An 18,856-nucleotide genomic window follows, 5' to 3' on the forward strand; every position below is an offset into this window, starting at 1 on the left:
ATGAAGTCACATATTTTATTGGCTGATGATTAAACTTCTAATATATTTTCAGAACCAGTTTAACAAAAGTGCAGTTGCTCTATATACGTCTAAGACTGAAACAAAAACAAGGAAACTTTGTGTAGCTCTCGTCTGATTTACATGGTAAATATTTCTTGCTCATACTCATCATTCACCATCCATATTTACAAGTGAGAAAAACGTTACCATCTCAAAGGCCACAGAAATGTTCCCAACCCAAGCCATGGGAGGGAATCATATCATTGAGGCAGGCAGCCCTTATTTTGTCCTGGAGAAGAGACTCATTGTATTTGAGGATGATGTGTATGTTTTCTAAAGGAGCTTGCCTTCCGACTCCTTCAGAGATGGAGCCACAGTGGGTGAACCTCTTCAGGCATTGCCCTGCTTCAAAGCAGACAGAAATGTAAACAGTGGCAGTACACCAGGATCGGGTTTCTTTGCTTTAGCTACCAAGAGTCAGGAAAGAGAAACCAGGTATTTATTTAGGTTTGTCATTATTGCTAGGTTTTCTTTTAATGATAAGGGGTGAAAAGAAGTATCTGTTCAGAAACAAAGTATCACAGAGCCTCAATAGGATTACTTTTTCAACCACCCCTGGGCCACGTGTTTTTTAAGTCAAAAATAAAAACAATTTGACCCATTTTGTTCTTTGTAGTCGTTGCCTTCTAACAGGCATCTCCAACTCAGTTATTCTTAAAATATGCTGCTAGATGAGACAAATAATCTATTTAAGAACAGATTCAAATAATCTATATAGATTAGCATCTATGTTTTAATAACAGGGTCTAAATAATAAATTTCGCTCTCCACAGAGTGATTTCTGCCTCTCAAATAATTCAGTTTATGAAAGGAGTTAAGGATGTGTTTTTTAACACCTGGAAAAGGGTACTTAACATGATCAATATTTAGGATGTAGCCAGCTAAAGCAGATTGACGTTACAAAATAAAATAAAGCCTTCTCCCTTTGAAGTCAGTTAAAGGAACAGCTTTCATGACTCAGAAAAATATCCTAGAGATCTAAGAAGCTCTGGAGAAAGAAAAAGAACTTGAAGACTTGGCTTCAAAATTTACCTCTAGTACTTCCCAGTTATGAGTTAGCTGCTATATTAATTAATTGCTTTATATAAATCATGTCATTTAATCTTCTCCACATTTCTATGAGTTGGAAATTAATAACTACGTTTTCTGGATAAAAAACCTGAAGTTCAGAGAAGTTGAACAACAACTCAGAAAAAACAGCTAGTGAGAGTGAAGTGAGGACCCAAGTCTACCACCTGCATTGCTGTTAGGGTATTGTACATGGGAGTAAGGAAAGTACCCTACTACTAAGATTTTGACTTCCCAATCTCTGAGTTTGTCCTTTGAAAAAGCCCTGCAATGGTGTTCTTATTTACCAAATGGTCAGAGATTTTCTCAACATATTGACTATAAGGAAAATGATAAACAATTTAATGAAATGGCACTATGAAAATAAAATAATCTAGGAACAAATATTATTTTATTTTCATAGTGCCATTTCACTAAATTGCAGCACTATTCACAATAGCAAAGACATGGAACCAACATAAAAGCCCATCAATGATAGACTGGATAAAGAAAATGTGGGAGCAAGATGGCCGAATAGGAGCAGCTCCAGTAACTCCAGAAGACCCCGGTGATTTGGGCATTTTCAGCGCAGAATTACTGGGTTCATCTCACACCTGGGGAGTGCGGACGATAAATTGCTGGTCAGCTGCAACTGACCAGCCAGAGCTAGAAGCAGGCCGAAGCATCGCCTCACCTAGGAAGTGCAAGGGGAAGAGAATCCCTTTTTCCTAGCCAGGGAACTGAGACACACAACACCTGGAGGTAAGGTGCTCCACACCCCAGTACTGCGCTTTGGGCAAACCCAGGCACCAGGAGATCATATCCCGCACCTGGCGGGAGGGTCCCACCCAGGGGCCTCCTCATTGCTATCACAGCAGTCTGTGATCTGCAGCAAGGCAGCGGGGAGAGCCGCCATTACTGAGGGAAGCTTAGAAGTAGGTAAACAAAGCCGCTGGGAGGCTTTCGAGCTGGGTGGAGCTCACAGCAGCTCAAGTCTCTATGGAGCGCTCACACACCTCTGGGGGGCAGGGCACAGTAAGCAATATGCTCAAAGCAACAGACACCTCTGCAGGCCTTAAACAACTCTATCTGACAGCTTTGAAGAGAGAGCCCTGGATCTCCCTTGGGGTGAGATCTGAGAAGGGACCAGACTCCCTGCTCAAGCGGTCCCTGACCCCTGAGTAAGCCTAGCAGAACTTATCCCACTAGGGCAGTCTGACATCCCACACCCACAGGGTGAGTACACCACAGAGCTTCCAAAGCAAGAATCAGACAGGTACACTTTCGCTGTTCAGAAATATTCTATCTTCACATCTCTGCTGCTGATGATGCCCAGGCAAACAGGGTCTGGAGTGGATGAAGCAATCTCAACAGACTACAGCTGAGGTCCTGACTGTTAGAAGCTCTCAAACAGGAAGGACACCCACATAAAACCCCCATCGTGCATCACCATCATCAAAGACCAGAGGCAGATAAAACCACAAAGATGGGAAGAAGAAATGAGGGCCAGAAAAGCTGGAAATTCAAAATAGGCATTATCTCCCCGGTAAAGGAAGCAGCTCATGCATAGCCAGCAACGGATCAAAGCTGGGCCGGAGGCTTTGATGAGATGAGAGAAGGCTTCAGTCCATCAAATTTCTCAAGGCTAAAAGGAGAATTCATTACCCAAGCATATAGAAACTAAAATCTTGAAAAAATTGGAAAGGGTGTTAACAAATTAAGTACAGAGAAAGGTCATAAACGAAATGAGAAAGAGATGAAAAGCATAATACGAAATAAATGACACAGTACAAGCTTCAGTAACCGACTCGATCAACTTCTGGAAGAAAGAGTATCAAGCGATTGAGGATCAAATGAATGAAATGAAGCGAGAAACCAAAAAGAAAAAGAAGAAAAAAGAAGCCAGACAAAGCCGCAGTATGGGATTATGGCAAAAGACCAAATCTCGTCTGATTAGAGGTGCCTGTGAAGTAGGGGAAAATGGAGACCAAGTTGGAAAGCACTCTTCAGGATATCATCCAGGAGAACTTCACAACCTAGTAGGGCAGGCCAACATTCAAATCAGGAAGCCAGAGAAGCCACAAAGACCACTCCTCGGGAAAAGGCAACTCCAAGACCTTACATAATTTGCCAGATTCACCAAAAGTTGAAATGAAGGAAAAATCTTAGGGCAGCCAGGAGAAAAGGTCGGAGTTACCCACAAAGGGAAGCCCATCAGAATAACAAAGGAATCTCTAAGCAGAAACTCTACAAAGCCAGAGAAAGAGAGTGGGAGGCTGATATTCAACATTCTTAAAAGAAAAGGTACTTGGCAAATTTCATATCAAGCCAAATAAGTTTCATAAGTGGAAGGAGAAATAAAATCCTTTACAGATAAGCAAATGTAGAGATTTTTATCACCCACTAGGCCTGCCTTACAAGAGACCCTGAAGGAAGCACCTAAACATGGAAAAGACAACCCGAGGGTATTAGCCATCTCAAAAACATGCAAAATGTAAAGACCATCCCGAGGCTAGGAAGAAGCTGCATCAACTAATGACAGCAAATAACCAGTTAATATCATAATGGCAAGGATCAAAGTTCACACATATAATCTTAACCTTAAATATAAATGGACTAAATGGTCAATTAAAAGAAGACACAGACCTTAGGCTGGACTGAAGTCAAGACCCATCAGTCTGCTGTATTCAGGAGACCCATCTCACCACTTAGAGACATACATAGAGCTCAAAATAAAAGAAAGGGATGGAGGAAGATTTACCAACAAATGGAAACAAAAAAGCGGGGTTGCAATCTAGTCTCTGATAAAGCGACTTTAAACCATCAAAGATCAAAAGAGACAAAGAGGCCATTACATAATGAGCCAAAGGGATCAATTCTTAGGAAGCTGCTATCCTAAATATATATGCACCCTATGCAAGGCACCCAGATTCATAAAGCAAGTCCTTGAGACTTACAAAGGGGCTTAGACTCCCATACAATAATGTGGGAGACTTCAACCTCCACTGTCAACATTAGACAGATGAGCGAGACAAGAGATTAACAAAGGATATCCAGGGTGAACTCATCTCTGCAGCAGAAAGCAGACCTAATGAACATCCTATAGAACTCCACCCCAAATCAGCGGTCGCACATTCTTCTCAGCTTGCATCGTGCCTCCAAAATTGGCCGTAGTGGGTAAGCCTCCTCAGCAAATGCTTGCCAAGAACAGAAATTATAACAAACTGTCTCTCAGACCACAGTGCAATCAGAGCCTAGAACTCAGGACCTAAGAACTCCGTCAAAACCGCTCAACTACATAGAACTGAACAACCTGCTCTGGGTGACACTGGAATTTTATAACGAAATGAAGGCCAGAAATAAGATGTTCTTTGAAACCAATGAGACAGCGATACAGCATACCAGAATCTCTGGGACGCATTTAGAAAAACGGTGTGTAGAGGGGTTTCTGCACTAAATGCCCACAAGAGAAACAGGAAGAGATCTAAAATTGACCTCTAAATCCTGCAGTGAAACTACAAACCAAGAGCAAACTACATTGTGAAAGCTGGCAGAGCCAAGAAATAACTAAGATCAGGGCAGAACTGAAGGGAGGTAGAGACACAAAAACATCCAAAATCAATGAATCCAGGAGTTGGTTTTGAAAAGATCAACAAAATTGACAGACACTAGCAAGACTAATAAAGAAGAAAGAAGATCAAATCGTATAATTAAAATGATAAAGGGATATCACCACCGACCCACAGAAATACAAACTACCATCAGAGAATACTATAAACACCTCTCACATGATAAACTGGAAATCTAGAAAGAAATGGATAATTTCCTGGACACTTACACTCTTTAAGACTAAACCAGGAAAGTTGAATCCCTGAATAGACCAATAGTAGGCTCTAGAAATTGGGAAGCCAATTAATAGCCTACCAACCAAAAAGTCAGGACTAGATGGATTCTGGCTAATTCTACCAGAGGTACAAGGAGGAGTTGAGTACCATTCCTTCTATGAAACTATTTCAATCAATAATGAAAAGAGGGAATCCTCCTAGCACTCATTTTATGAGGCCAACATCATCCTGATACAAAACCTGTAGAGATACAACAAAAAAGAATTTTAGACAATATCCCTGATGAACATGTTGCAAAATCCTCGGCAAATACTTGTGACCCGGATTCGAGAAGCCAACACATCAAAACTTATCCCACCACTTGATCAAGTGGAAGCTTCATCCTGGGATGCAAGGCTGAGTTCCAATGATAGCAAATCAATAAACTAATCCAGCATATAAACAGAACCAAAGACAAGAACCACATGATTATATCTCAGCTAGATGCAGAAAAGGCTTTGAAAAATTCAAGCGCTGGCCAATGAATTAGGTATTGAGTGGACATTACCTCAAAATAATAAGGCTATTGCGACTATGACCCACAGCCAATATCATGCCTGAATGGGCAAAACTTTGGAAAGAACCATACAGAAAGGCCTTCAAGACAGGACTCTCTCCTGCCACTCCTATTCAACATAGTGTTGGAAGTTCTAGCTTCTGGGCAATCAGGCAGAGAGAGAAAGAAATCAAGGGTATTCCAGTTGAGAGCGAAAGTCAAATTTATCCCTGTTGCAGATGACATGGTTGTATATTTAAAGAAACCCATCGTCTCAGCCAAAATCTCCTTAAACGATATTGCTTTAATAAAGTCTCAGGATACAAAATTAATGAGCAAAATCTTAAAGCATTCTTATACACAGTAACGAGATAGAGCAGAAGAGCTAAATCAGGGTGAACTTCCATTCTAGTACTTCAAAGAATAAAATACCTAGGGAATCCAACACAAGGGATGTAAAGGACCTCTTCAAGGAGAACTACAAACCCTGCTCAGTGAAATAAAAGGACACACAAACAAGTGGAAGAACCTGTGCTCCTTGGATGGAAAAATCAATATTGTGAAATGGCCATACCTGCCCAAAGGTAATTTATAGATTCAATTACCCATCCCATCAAGCTCACCAATGGAACACCTTTAAAATTCCAGGAAAAAACTTCTTTAAAGTTCATATAGGACAACCAAAAAGAGCCCGCATCTCCAGGAATAATCCTAAGTCAGGAGAACAAAGCTGGAGGCATCCACAAACAGAGCTATATAGGAGCTACAAAGTAGCAAAGGCAATGGTACTGGTGCAAAACAGAATATAGACCAATACAGACAGAACAGATCCTCAGAAATAATACCACACATCTACAGCCATCTGATCTTTGACAAACCACAAGAGAGCAAAATGGAAGAAAAGGATTCCTATTTAATAAATGGTGCTGGAAAATTGGCTAGCCATAAAGTAGAAAGCTGAAACTGGATCCTTTCCTTACTCCTTACTACGAAAAATTAATTCAAAGATGGATTAAAGGCACCATCTTAGACCTAATACCATAAATCCTGAAGGAAAGAAGCTTCATTAATTCATTCAGGACATAAGCATAGGCAAAGACTTCATGTCTAAACACCAAAAAGCAAAAAATAAAAACCACAAAATTAATAAATGGGATCTCATTAAACTAAAGAGCTTCTGCACAGCAAAACTACCATCCAGGTGAACAGGCAGCCTACAGAGATGGGAGAAAATTTTGCAATCTACTCATCTGACAAAGGCTAATATCCAGAACCTACAAAGAGAACTCAAACAAATTTACAGAAAAAAACAAACAACCCCATCAAAAGTGGGCAGGATATGAACAGACATTTCTCAAAGAAGACATTCCTTACAGCCAGCAAACACGCTTGAAAAATGCTCATCATCACTGGCCATCAGAGAAATTACCAAATCAAAACCACAATGAGATACCATCTCACACCAGTTAGAATGGCGATCATTAAAAGATCAGAAACAACAGGTGGAGAGGATGTGTGGAAATGGAACACTTTTACACTATTCAGGTAGGATTTGCAAGCTAGTTCAACCATTATAGAGAAAACAGTATGCATGATTCCTCAAGGATCTAGAACTGGATGTACCATATGACCCAGCCATCCCATTACTAGGTATATACCCAAAGTTATAAATTATTACTGCTATAAAGAACACATACACGTATATTTATTGCAGCACTATTCCTAATAGCAAAGACTTGGAATCAACCGATATCCATCAGTAATGTAGATTGGATTAAGAAAATGCTTTATAACCACCATGGAATACTATGCAGCCATAAAAGGATGAGTTTGTGTCCTTTGTAGGGACATGGATGCAGCTGGAATCCATCATTCTTAATAAACTATCACAGAACAGAAAACCAAACACCGTATTTCTCCTCATGGGGTAGAGACTGAACAATAGAATCACTTGGACTCAGGAAGGGGAACATCACACACGGGGGCTATCATACCGTTGGGGAGAGGTGCATTAGGAGTTATACCTGATATATAAAATAGCCGAGTTGATGGGTGCAGCACACCAACAAGGCACAAATCGCCATATGTAACAAACCTGCCGCGTTATGCACATGTACCTACAACTTACAGTATAATATGTAAATAAATTAAAAAAAAAAAAAAGAAAGCAGTACATATACACCATGGAATCACTATGCAGCCATGAAAGGAGCGAGATTATGCCCTTTGAGGACATAGATGGAGCTGGAAGCCGGTATCCTCAACAGAGCTACTTACAGGGAACAGAAACTGACACCACATATTCTCATTTTATAAGTGGGAGGTTGAACTGATGAGAACACACATGGACACATGGGAGTAAAACACCACCTGGGGCCTACATCAGAGGCTGGGAGTGGGAGGAAGGAGAGCTGGAGAGCTTCAGGAAGAGGAGCTAATGGAGGCTAGGCTTATTACCTAAGTGATGGGCTGATCTGTGCAGCCAACCACCATGGCACACGTTTACCTATGTAACAAACCTGCACATCCTGCACATGTACCCCTGACCTTAAAATAAAAGTTGGAAAAAAAAAAGAAAAAAGAAAATATTAGGTTGGTACAAAAGAAATAATGGGAAAAACTGCAATTGCTTTTTTTTTTGCACTAACCTAATAAAATGATCTTCAGAAAAGAGTATATTTTTTTAAATGGCAAAAGACAGAGTACTTTATATAATTAGAATAATTTCTACACTTCTTCTTGATACACACTTCTTACTTTCTAAAATTTTCACAAGTCATCTTAAACATTAATGCTGTCACCAAATAAATTCTCACAAAGTAATGGAAAGCTCAGAAAATTTTTTGAGAAGTAAATTTAGAGGCAAGGATAACTTAAACTGAGAAGCATTTATAATTTTCTATTTTGAGAAATACTCTGTAGCATTTATAAACATTATATTTTAATTTTCTATTTCAATAAATTAATACTGTACCAGAATACTAAAATGCATTTGGAATCATAGGCAACTGTCATGTTTGTCCTTTCTTGATGTTTGAAAAAAATGGCCTTCCTTTTGAATGCCGCCCTTGTCATTTAAAATTGGCCTTCTCCACAGGGGACATTCACAAAAAACTCTTAATAGGCTTTAATTTGGAGAACTTTAGCTTTGCCTTAGCAGCTTTTCTTACATCTTCTCTTAATTCTATCAGTTTAGCCTTTATGTTTTGAAATTACATTGTTAAGTGCATATACATTAATTATTGTTGTAATTCCTTCTCTGTAGATTGTATTTTTAACCGTTGGATGATGTTCCTCTTCATCCCTTTTTTTATAATGCCTTTTGTCATAATTCTGAATTGTTTGATATTAATATCATTATCACATTTTTCTTTTGTTTTGTGTTTTCCTATGCTCTTTGTTTGGTACTCTTCTATCCCTTTCTTCCAACCTCCTTCCCATCTTGTAAGCAGAATATAGCTAAATACTTTTGTAATCCAATTCAAAAGACTTTATTTTTAGTAGATAAGTGTAGGTCTTTGTATTTATTCTGAAAATTTATTTCTATTATTCTTTAGACTGATTTCTATCGTGTATTATGCTGTTTCTTTCCTCTGCTTCTTTTTTTAATTCCTGTTTTCTGGTGGATTGTTATATGTTTTTTAATTCTCCACTTTACCTCACCCCACAACCACTTTGCTAATTTTGAAATTATGGATCACAATGTTATATTTCAGTGATTACTTTTACATTTTAATATACATATATGATGCTATAATTCTAACAAAGTTTAAGATCATATAGTATCTTCTCCAGTCTCCTTAACTAAGGCAAGCATCTTATCATTCTTTAAAATCTCTTCTAATGGCATCTTCCCTCATCCTCTGTCATTTTCCTTGGCATTATCCAAAATTTTATTTATCTTAAAACATTGAATTATTTTATGGTCCATAGTTAAATAATTCTATCAATATATGCCACCAATTGCTGTGTTCATCATTCATTCTTCGTGTGCCTTTTTTCTGTTTCCAATTTCTTATTTCTGAAATGTATTATTTATTAGTTCATTCAATTAGATCTGTGAGCAGACATCTTTGTCTTTGTATGTTTGAAAATGCCACTGTTTTACTCTGATCATTCAGGGGAATATTGAAATCTAAGTTGACAGATATTTTCCCTCAGCATTGTCCTATGTCTTCTTGCATCAATTGATGAGAAGTGTTCTGTCATTGTAACTATAATTCTTTGATAGGTAACAGAGTCTTCTCTGTGTTAACTTTTACATTTTTCTCTTTACCTTTGATAATCAGTACTTTTACTACAATTTGCCGTAGTATCTGTATTAGTTATCTATTTCTCTCTAACCAATTACACAGAAACTCAATGGTTTAAAATAATAACAACAATCACTTCCTAGTTTCCACAACTCAGGAAATACAGAGTGGTCCCAGGCTGATCTCTGGATTATGTTTGCAGTCCAGATGTTGGCCACTTCTGCAGTCATCTGAAAGCTTGACTGGGCTGGAGGATCTAATTCAAATGTGGTTGACTCTTAAGTTGGTATAAATGGAAGCTGGCCAGTGCAAAGCCTCCCTTCTTCCCCATGTGGGTCTCTCCTCAGGCTACTTGAGTGTCCCCACACTCTGGCACCTTGCTTCCCCCAGAGTAGATGATCTGATAGAGAACAGGGAGGAGTTAGTAATGTTTTTCATTCTAGTTTCAAAAGCCACACATAGTCACTTCTGCCACATCCTATTTATTAGAAGTGAGTCTAAGTCCAGCCTGCTTCCAAGGAGAGGAGAGGAACTATACTCTACTTTTCCAAGGGAGAATTTGTGGACACATTTTAAAACTACAATAGTGTCAATGCAAAATGCACCAGAAAGTCTCAGTAACAGAATCACCAAGCAGAAGAACTTCAGAGCTTGAAGACAAGGCTTGAATTAACTAAATCCATCAAAGACAAAGAAAAAATAATTTTTAAAAATGGATAAAGCCTTGAAGAAGTTTGGAACTATGTTAAAAGTCCAAACCTAAGAATAGTTGGAAGGAAGAAGAGAAAGAAGATAAATCTAAAAGTCTGGAAAACATATTTGAGGAAATATTCAAGGAAAATTTCCTTGGTCTTGCTAGAGATCTAGACATCCAGATACAAGAAGTTCAAAGAACACCTGGGAAATCCATTGCAAAAAGATCATTGCCTAGGCACATAGTTATCAGGTTACCTAGAGTCAAGATGAAGAAAAGAATACTAAGAGCTCTGAGGCAAAAGCATCAGGTATCCTAAAAAGGAAAACCTATCAGAGTAACAGCAGATTTCCCAGCAGAAATCCTACAAGCTAGAAGAAATTGGGGTCCTATTTTTAGCCTCCTAAAACAAAACAATTATCAGCCAATAATTTTGTATCCAGTGAAACTAAGCTTCATAAATGAAGGAAAGATATGGTCTTTTCCAGACAAATGCTGAGAGAATTAGCCACCACAAAACCAGCACCACAATCTAAAATGAACTCTAAATCTTGAAACAAATTCTGGAAATACACCAAAATAGAACCTCTTTAAAGCATACATCTCACAGGACCTATATAACAAAAACACAGTGAAAACAACAACAACAACAACAAGGTATTCACGCAACAAATAGCACAATGAATAGAATAGTGCCTCTCATCTCAATACTAACGTTGAATGTAAATGGCCTAAGTGCTCCACTTAAAAGATCAGAATAGCAGAATGGATAAAAATTCACCAACCAAGTTTCTGCTATCTTCAAGAGACTCACCTAAAATAAGGATTAACATAAACTTAAGGTAAAGGGATAGAAAAACTTATTCCATACAAAGAGACACCAAAAGCGAGCAGGAGAAGCTATTCTCATACCAGACAGAACAAACTATAGAGCAATAGCAGTTAAGAAAGAGAAAGAGGGACATTATACAATGATAAAAGCACTAGTTCAACAGGAAAATATCACGATCCTAACTGTATATACACCTTAACACTGGAGTGTCCAAATTTATAAAACAATTACTACTAGACCGTAAAAATAAGAGAGATGGCAACACAATAATAGTGAGGGACTTTAATACTACATTGACAGCACTAGACAGATCATCAAGACAAAAAGTCAACAAAGAAAAAATGGAATTAAACTATACCCTACAACAAATGTACCTAACAGATATTTACAGAACATTCTACCCAACAACTACAGAATATACATTGTATTCATCAGCACATGGAACATTCTCCAAGACAGACCATATGATAGGCCACAAAACAAGTCTTAGTGAATTTAAGAAAATAGAAATTATATCAAATATTCTGTCAGACCACAGTGAAATAAAACTGGAAATCAACTCCAAAAGGAACCCACAAAACCATGAAAATACATGGAAACAAAATAACCTGCTCCTGAATGATTGATGGGTCAACAATGAAGTCAAGATGGAAATTTAAAAATTCTTTGAACTGAACGATAATAGTAACAAATAGTGACACAGCCTATCAAAACCTCTGGGATACAGCAAAAGCGGTGCTAAGAGGAAAATTCATAGCATTAAATGCCTACATCAAAAAGTCTGAAAAAGCACATATATACAATCCAAATCCACACTTCCAATTCTCCATGCAGTTGGTGAAACAAGAACAATCTAAACACAAATGCAGAAGAAGAAAAGAAATAAAAAAGATGAGAGTAGAACTAAATGAAATTGAAATGGAAAACAATACAAAAGATAAATGAAACAAAAAGCTGGTTCTTTGAAAAGATAAATAAGATTGATAGATCATTAGCTAGATTAACCAAGAAAAGAAGAGAGAACATCCAAATAAGCTTTATTCGAAATTAAATGGAAGATATTACAACTGATACCACAGAAATACAAAAGATTATTCAAGGCCAATATGAACACCTTTATGGGCATAAACTAGAAAACCTAGAGGAGACAGATAAACTCCTGGAAATATACCACCCTCTTAGATTAAACCAGGAAGATGTGGAAACTCTGAGCAGACCAATAACAAGCAGCAAGACTGAAATGGTAATTTTAAAACTGCCAAGAAAAAAAGTCCAGGACCAGACAGATTCATAGCTGAATTCTATCAGACATTCAAAGAAGAATTGATACCAATCCTATTGACACTATTTCACAAGATAGACAAAGAGGGAATCCTCCCTAAATTATTCTATGAAGCCAGTATCACCCTAATACCAAACCAGGAAAGGACATAACCAAAACAGAAAACTACAGACCAATACACCTGATGAACATAGATGCAAAAATTCTCAACAAAGTACTAGTGAACGGAATCCAACAACATATTGAAAAGATAATCTACCATGATCAAGTGGGTTTCATACCAGGGATGCAGGGATGGTTTAACATATGTAACTCAATACATGTGATACACCACATAAACAGAATCAAAAACAAAAATCACATGATCATCTCAGTAGACATAGAAAAAGCATTTGACAAAATCTGGCATCCCTTTATGATTAAAACCCTCAGCAAAATCAGCATAGGAAAGACACACCTTAAGGCAATAAAAGCCATCTATGACAAACCCACAGCCAACATTATACTGAATGGGGAAAAGTTGAAAGCTTACCCCTGAGAACTGGAACAAGATAAAGATGCCCACTTTCACCACTTCTATTCAACATAGCACTGTAAGTCCTAGCCAGAGAAAGAAATAAAGGGCATCCAAATCAGTAAAGAGGAAGTCAGAATGTCAGTGTTTGCTGATGATATAATCTTATACCTAGAAAACCCTAAAGACTCATCCAAAAAGCTCCTAGAATTGGTAGATGAATTCAGCAAAGTTTCAGGATACAAAATTAACGTACACAAAACAGCACCTCTCCTATACACCAACAGTGACCAAGCTGAGAATCAAATCAAGAACTCAACCACTTTTACAATAGCTACAAAAATAAAATACTTAGGAATATACCTAACCAAGGAGGTGAAAGACTTCTACAAGGAAAGCTACAAAACACTGCTGAAAGAAATCATAGATGGCACAAAGAAAAGGAAACACATCCCGTGCTCATAGATGGGTAGAATCAATATTGTGAAAATGACCATACTGCCTAAAGCAATGGTCATTGCTTTAAGTCATTCAATGCAATTCCCATTGAAATACCACTACTACTCTTCACAGAATTTAAAAAAAGCAATCCTAAAATTCATATGGAACCTAAAAAGAGCCCACATGGCCAAAGAAAGACTAAGCAAAAAGAACAAATCTGGAGGCATTGCCTCACCCAACTTCAAACTATACTACAATGCCACAGACACCAAAACAGCATGGTACTGGTATAAAAATGGGCACAGAGATTGATGGAACTGAATAGTGAACCCAGAAATAAAGCCAAATACTTACAGCTAACTGATCTTTGACAAAGCAAACAAATGTATAAACTGGGGAAAGAACATCCTATTCAATAAATGGTGCTGGGATAATTGGCAAGCCACATGTAGAAGAATGAAACTGGATCCTCTTCTCTCACCTTTTAAAAAAATCAATTCAAGATGGATCAAGGACTTAAATCAAAGACCTGGAACCATAAAAATTCTAGAAGATAACATCAGAAAAACTCTTCTAGACATTGGCTTAGGCAAAGACTTCATGACCAAGAACTAAAAGCAAATGTAAAAAACAACAACAACAACAACAAAAAAAAAAAAAAAAAAAACAAAAAACAAAGAAAAATAGATGGGACTTGGCCGGGTGCATTGGGTCATGCCTGTAATACCCGCACTTTGGAAGACCAAGGCTGGCAGATCACTTAAGGACAGGAGTTCAAGACCAGGCTGGCCAACATGCTGAAACCCCATCTCTACAATAATACAAAAATTAACTGGGTGTGGTGGTATGTGCCTGTAGTCCCAGCTACTCTGGAGGCTGAGGCAGAAAAATCACTTGAACCTGAGAGGTGCAGGTTGCAGTGATCCAAGATAGTGTGACTACAATCCAGCCCGGGCGACAGAGCGAGACACCATCTCGGAAAAAAAAAAAAAAAAAAAAGATGGAACTTAATTAAACTGACAAGCTTCTGTACAGCAAAAGAAATAATCAGCAGAGTTAACAGACAACCCCCAGAGTGGGAGAAAATTTTGCAAATAATGGATCTGACAAAGGACTAATATCCAGAATCTACAAAGAACTCAAACAGCAAGACAGAAAAAAAAAAAAAAAATCCCATCAAAAAGTGGGCTAAGGACGTGAACAGATATACAAATGGCCAAACAAGCATATGGAAAAATGCTCAACATCACTAATTATCAGGGAAATGCAAATCAAAACCACAATGTTATATCACCTTACTCCTGCAAGAATGGCTATAAAAAAAAGTAATAGGTATTGGCATGGATGTGGTGAAAAGGGAACACTTTTACATTGTTAGTGGGAATGTAAACTAGTACAACCACTATGGAAAACAATGTGGAGATTCTTTAAAGAATTAAAGTAGATCTACCATTTTATCCAGCAATCCCACTACTAGGCATCTATCCAGAGGAAAAGAAGTGATTATACAAAAAAGATACTTACACTTCCATGTTCATAGCAGCACAATTTGCAATTGCAAAAATATAGAACCAGCCCAAATGCCCATCAATCAACCAGTGGTAAAGAAAATGTGATATATATATAGATATATAGATATTTAGATCTATATATATCTCTCCACACACACACATACACACACACCATGGAATACTACTACATAGACACATATATACACACACATACATATGTGTATATATATGTATATATATGTGTGTGTGTGTGTGTGTGTGTGTGTGTGTGTATACACATACCATGGAATACTACTTAGCCATAAAAAGGAATGAAATAATGGCATTCACAGCAACCTGGATGGAATTGGAGATCATTATTCTAAGAGAATTAACTCAGGAATGGAAAACCAAACATTGTATGTTTTCACGCATAAGTGGGAGCTAAAATAATGAGGATGCAAAGGCATAAGAATGATACATTAGACTTTGGGGACTCAGGGGAAAAGAGTGGAAGGGGGCTGAGGGATAAAAGACTACATATTGGGTACAGTGTACCCTGCTTAGGTGATGGGTGCACCAAAATCTCAGAAATGAAAAAATTTTTAAAAACAACAACAATGTCAAATTGTTTTTATTAATCCTCCTATGCACTGTTATGGCAGAGGTTTGCAATCCCACTGCCACTTGAAAGGCAGTCTTCAAGTACTTCTGCAAAATACTCATCCCCAAAACCCAGGCAAAAAATTTTGATTCAGTAACCTAAATCGTGTGTCCAGCATTTAATTGTTTGTTTGTTTGCTTGCTTAAACTTCATAAGTGATTCGATGAATTTCGAGTTTTAAAAGCCACCACTTTAACTGATCTGGGGATTCAGGTATTGCTTCAAGCCTAGAAAATCTCCACCATTTTGTCTTCAAATACAACCTCTCTGCTATTCCTTCTCTTCTCTACTTCTCTCACTCCTGTAAACATACATTGGAGCTCTAAATCTGTTCTTCCCATCTTTTAGTTAACCTTTCGCATTTCCATCAGTCTTTCTCTCTGGCCTCAGGGCTGTATGATGGCTTAAGTACCATCGTCTGATTCATTATTTCTTCACTTGACCTTGTCCAAGCTTGAGTTTATCATATCTTTTGTGTCTCTGCTTGTTATTATCTTTTTAATTTCTAACATTTCTACTATTATATGTAAATCAATTTTGCCTGTTTGTTTTATAATTTATTTTTATACAGATACTATTATATGAGGTTCTTAAACTCCTTTTGAACTTCTTTACTTTCTTCCAGAGTAAATTAATCCCCCAGTTACTGAATTCATTAAGTCAAAGGTCAATTTGCTCTTGCTTAGCAATTGTTTTCCTAATGTGCTTTGAAATTATGATTTGCCACTGTAAATCTTATCATCATCTCTCTGAAATAATTTATTCCTTTTCCAGTAATTTTGGGGGTTGCCCTCTACTTCCTTCATTCAAATAAGATATTTCAAGGAGCAATTGTAGGCCCCCATTCTGCAATGCTTTGGCATTCAATCCAGACCCAGTCACTAAAATAGTCAAAAGCATAACACATGTTCTGACTACAATGCTATGACTGCTTTGGTTTCAAGCAGTGAGCCTGCAGTCCCCCACCTCATATAGTACACTTCTAGAGAAATCAAACTTCAAGTCCCTTTCTCTGTTTACAGAATTGGAACTCAGCAGCGACTGCTTATTGTTGTGTTTTGTCTGCTTTTTTATGTACTGAGATGTTCATCTTGTTTTTTAATATGGCTTTGTCTTTTTAGGTAGCAAAAAATTATATCTTCATTATTGCTATGTACTTATATTCTAGGTAGATGACTGAATTATGATATCATAACACCAACTTGACTCATACTCTTTGTGCTATAATTATTATATATATATATAAATTCTATCCAGCTGAATATATAAAAATAAAAATTTATATTATTGTTTGAAAGAAGTCAAAAGTATTGATGTTTAAAAGTGATGTTTGTATCCATCTAGAAAACACAAGAGTATCAACTCCAAAGCTACTTTAACTAATATGATAATTAATCCTATTTACAAATAAAACACATATTTATGTACACATATATTAACAGTTTTCCTATATAGCAGAAATACCCTATTAGAAATTAATTGTATAACAAGGCTTCTAACCAGGCAGCCTAAATCCAGAGTCTCTTCACTTAATCTTTATGCTATATGCCACTACATGATTTATTACTTACATTGACTTGACCCTAATCACTGAGATAAGAAATTGACCAGTATACCTGAAAGCTCTTTGGAATGCCCATGTTCAAAGGAGCCCTTTCATACATATCTCAAATTCTTTCCCTTCATGATTTCAGTATTTGATTATTGCTCAAACCTTTCCAAAATACCTCTCCCAAAGTGGAGCTAGCCAGATCTTATTTGGCTTCACCTCCAAATTCTGTTTGCTTTATTTGCATGTTTTGTCTTATGATAACTCCATTAGCAGAAAGAGGAGGTCCCTGTGCCATCTAACAAAGCACAAAGAATGTGTGATTTCAATCTCTTCTGAGACTTTGACTCTACATGGCCAAATTCCTATTATCTTCTTGGCAGCGTCCACTCTTGTGTCAAAAGAAGACAAACCTTTCCACAGCTCTGCCTGTTTTCTCTTCTGGTTTTGTCTCTTTCTTTCCACAGGTCTATGTAATCTGTATGATTTTACTAGATGTTTTTACTTTTATTTCTATCATGGAATCTTTATGGCTTTCCTTCTTCCATGTAACAATAGATTTCCCCTCCAAATTCTTTCTCCAAACAAGTAATACAGTGAATTGAGTAGGAAAAACTTATTTTATCTTCTCTAGAATCATAACACACACACACACACACAAACATTCACGTTCAAACTTGGGTAGATAAACTATTAGGAAGATATTAAAAACAAGGGTTGGATATTCATGATTTTCAATGAAATTAATGTGCTGTGTCATATCACTAAATAAAAATTATGCAAATATGTCTGCATAGAAGCTGAGCACTTAGGATCTTGCTGTTCTTAGAATTTGTTAGACTCTCTCTGTGTTAACTTTGTTCTGAGTACCACAAAATAAGAGAAACGTGAGTTCAAAAGTGAGCAATCAGAATGTTAAATTGTGGCTATCAATCTTGGAAACAAAACTATTTGATGAATTTCTTTTTTCATTCTTGTTAGGTGGATAGAAGTAGGAAAAAGGTCTTATAGATAGTGATTATAAAGAGATTGGTTTTGGTTTGATTTTGATTTACAGATATTCTCTCTGTTTTATAGCACAGTTGTTCAAAATGTGTTGCTACTATGGTACTGAGTTTCTCATAAATAAAACTTTTCAAGAAAATTATGGATTACTATTTACCTTGGATGTTGAAGTGAACTGAATAAATTATATCCCCAATTAGTCCAATAAGAGCAGTCATTGATTATTCTAAATATCCTATTGGACAATTCCAACAAAATCGGATGAAAATGACCCACTAATGCAACTGGCAAATAACTTGTTTAACAATAAGCGTGTTCTTTTTTCTGCAAGAGACTGTGCGGGACTTTAGAGGAAAATAAACCAACAACAAAAGTGTGATACTAATCCCAGTTTAATTCTAGCCCTAACCTCCCTAAAGAAGATTACAAATCAGTTTGGAAGACAAGAACAATGCATTACATATAAAACAGTTAAATAAAAATTTAGTAATTAAATGGGAATAAAGAATATGAAGCAGAATATTTTAAAATTGATAAGTGGTAAGACAACAAGTTCAGAAGTCAAGGGTGATCATAGTAGGCTAGGCAAGCAGGATATGTGGAAAAACTAGGACTACTGTTTGAGCTTAAAATGACCAACAAAGT

General features: G+C 37.1%; 1 protein-coding gene across 3 annotated transcripts in view; it reads left to right on the forward strand.

The window, feature by feature from the left end:
• Positions 1-18,856, forward strand: part of MUSK (muscle associated receptor tyrosine kinase) — a 137,986-nt gene that overhangs the window by 48,211 nt on the left and 70,919 nt on the right. The window lies entirely within an intron of this gene.

This window comes from Papio anubis, chromosome 13 (genome assembly GCF_008728515.1).
Source record: "Papio anubis isolate 15944 chromosome 13, Panubis1.0, whole genome shotgun sequence".
In the NCBI taxonomy this organism is placed as follows: Eukaryota; Metazoa; Chordata; class Mammalia; order Primates; family Cercopithecidae; genus Papio; species Papio anubis.